The sequence below is a fragment of the Penaeus chinensis genome, chromosome 16 (assembly GCF_019202785.1).
Source record: "Penaeus chinensis breed Huanghai No. 1 chromosome 16, ASM1920278v2, whole genome shotgun sequence".
In the NCBI taxonomy this organism is placed as follows: Eukaryota; Metazoa; Arthropoda; class Malacostraca; order Decapoda; family Penaeidae; genus Penaeus; species Penaeus chinensis.
In genome coordinates, this window is record NC_061834.1 from 630,256 (window position 1) to 632,379 (window position 2,124).

Sequence of the window (2,124 nt, forward strand, 5' to 3'; positions counted from 1 at the left end):
GGGACATCAAACTGTGACCTCAGATGGGCCATTAAAATCAACCTTTATTCGTTACATAATTGAAAGGAATACAAAATGTATATATTATGAGTGAGAAGGGATATTTTTTTCTTTTAATGAGAGAGATAAGGAATTCAGGGTGCATTTAATTTCACAATACAATTAAGTTGTCTTCGTTTGAACTGCTCAAATAGTACCATCATCATTCCTGGCACGAGTGATATTGTCATTGCTATTATTGCTGACAATGTTGCTCCTTTCTTTACCAGAATCAGTTTAGTTAACTGAATTAGTGCATAATCACCCTTTTTTGTTCGCTCCATCCGCTGTGTTATCACTAAACGAATGGTAATATATATATATATATATATATATATATATATATATATGTATGTATGTATGTATATATACATATATATATATTTTAAAAAGCAAGTAAAGGCTTATTCAATTGATTGATAAGTTATATTCGCTTATGTAGTGTTATTACTGATCTAATATCATAGACAAACAATCAAATTCACACTATTGGTAGTAGGTAATGAAGAAAACAAAATAAATAAATAAAGTCCCCCAGTGAAGTCAAAGTGACTTTTACCATCTTATCAGATTAGTTGTGTGTGCGGCCTTGTTGAATAAAACTCCAAGTGATCAGACCAGAACATATAGTACTATGGTGAAGTATTGCGGAGGGAGGGGTTAAAAAAGTTCTTTATTATTATTCCAACGGTCATGCGATATTCTAAGATAGTATAGTAGTGAAAGGAGTAGAAATAGGGGAGTGACTGGGGTAGAGTAGGGCTTGGTAGAAGTTGAGAAGATGAAGTGATAAGGACGAAGGGCGATTAGATCAAGTGGAGGGTGTTTATGCGTGTGAGGAAGGGGACCCAGGCTGTTCTTGATATGCTGTCAGTGTCTCCCGTTTCATACATCTTGGCTTACTCTTTTTGCTTTCTTTCAGTTGTTATTTCATTATTTTTTATATTAGTAATCTCATATTAGAGATAGTGTCATTCTTGCTGTTGAATCAGTATATCCCCATTATTCTATAAATATTATCGTTAAACAATCGTATCACCAACTTTCTTTACTCCTTTCATGTTCATATCTGTTCCCGCATTTCTGACTCGCCACAGTAAAAGTAAGAACCACGATAAAAACAAAATGAAGCAAATTATGTCGTATAGAATGGCGATTTTCAAAGTACGACTCATGAACAGGTTGGTTAATGGTTAATGGTTAGAAGAGATAAATGTGCTAGACAAAGGTCAAATAGCACTATGCGAAAGAATTGTGGGGAAAAAGGTGGAAATGAGTTAACGATTAGAATAAGATGTGTTTAGATGTCAATGGTTGTAGAAAGCGGTAGGATAGGATGGTAGTGAAAAGGGTATAGAGGGTATAGAGGGTCATAAGGTAATGCTGTAAGAAACGATAGGTGTAGAAGTAGGAGAAGAATCCTAAGAATGGAATAAGGGAACAGGGGAAGGTGGTGAAGTATCAGAAAGAATGTCAGGAGGGGAGGGATCCAGAGAAGGACATTGTTGAGGCATAAGGGAGTCCCGTGAACATCTAAGTGCGGGTATTAAGGATGAAGAGGAGTGAAGAGGGGATGGGGATGTACATGACAGTGTTTTTTGGGTGAATGGGAAGGGGAACTTAAGGAGGATTGATATAGATTAGAGGGAGGGCGAGGAAGTTGAGCATTTCCTTGGGTCATGTTTAGGAAGTTTTGGATGTCTTCAAGAGTTCCTGGAGGGGAGTGGGGTGGGGAAGCCTGGGAAACAAAGGTTTTCTTATGAGGAGAAGAAGAGGAAATAGATGTCTGAGAAGCAGAGGGAGAGGTGGGTGTAGGAGAGAACGTGTTAGGCGAAGATGGAATGGAACATTTAGACTACCTGGTGCGACAGGTAGAGTGAGAAGGATTTAGAAAAGGGAATTTGACTGGGGGAGAGAGGGAGTAAAGATAGGATGGTTCGGAGTAGACGAAGAGATACTGGGGTAGATGTTGGGACTTCTTGAGAAGACGGGAGGGGAGCGGAGCGAAGTACAGTTTTGGAGTAGGTAGAAAGAGAAAAACCTCGTCGGCGTGCCTCTTGTCTGGCCCCACATAGAGTGAGGCCT